The sequence below is a fragment of the Triticum aestivum genome, chromosome 1B (assembly GCF_018294505.1).
Source record: "Triticum aestivum cultivar Chinese Spring chromosome 1B, IWGSC CS RefSeq v2.1, whole genome shotgun sequence".
Classification (NCBI taxonomy): Eukaryota; Viridiplantae; Streptophyta; class Magnoliopsida; order Poales; family Poaceae; genus Triticum; species Triticum aestivum.
Window position 1 is genome coordinate 20,634,692 of NC_057795.1, and position 1,007 is coordinate 20,635,698.

The following is a 1,007-nucleotide window of genomic DNA, read 5'->3' on the forward strand; positions in this document are numbered from 1 at the left end:
TAGAGGAGAAAGAAGAAATTCTATTTTTTCTTCTTTCTCCTCTATTCCTTTCTTCTTCTCCTCTTTTTTTTCTTCTTCTTCTTCCTTCTTCCTTTTTCTCTTTTCTTCCTTTTCCTTAATTATTTTCCTTTCTCGAGGGAGAAGAAGAAAAAGAAGAGGAGAAGAAGAAAGAAAGGAATAGAGGAGAAAGATGAAACTTCAACACGAGCTAGGGGGTGGTACCGATACCCCCTCCCTGATAACATTATTTTCCCATGTATATGTATGTCGCGCTGTTGTCGATATAACCCCCTCTAGATAACTTCGACATGAGGGGCGGTCGATATATATATATACCCCCTCTCCACCGTGATAACTTATACAACTGCAGCACCCCCCTTGGCCCTCTCGCTCGACCAAAACTCTCGAGGACACCCAAACCCTAGAGAGAAAACGATGTTGGTCTCCTACCCCCTCCCGCCGCGCCCCTACCCGACAAATTAACTCTCTCGAGGCCACCCAAATTTATCAAGTTAAAAGAGCGTTATCGTCGAGGCCACCCCAAACCCTTGAAGCGTTGTGTCGACGCCACTAACATGATTCCTTATTGTGATTAGCTAGCTAGTTCTACGTTTGCCACTAATATATATATATATATATATATATATATATATATATATATATATATATATATCCATCTGTACCATGTTTGAATAATAATTGACATGTTGTAAATATTTGCAGAAACTATGGAGCACTCCCGAGACGAAGAAACAGAAGCGATGTTGGGGGACATAATCGCAAATGGATCAAGTGATGATGTTGCGTCATTTCTCCTCGACACCGTTGATCAGCTAGATGAAGAAGAGGGCTATGTTTATGATGGTGGCTTCGACCCATTAATGCCGGTACAAGAGGAGGACTATGTTCATGATGGCTCCGGTGACACAATGGAGGTACAAGACGAAGGAGACCGTGCTGACTGCTCCGGTCACCGAACCGAGTCCGGCCAGGTATATATATATTAG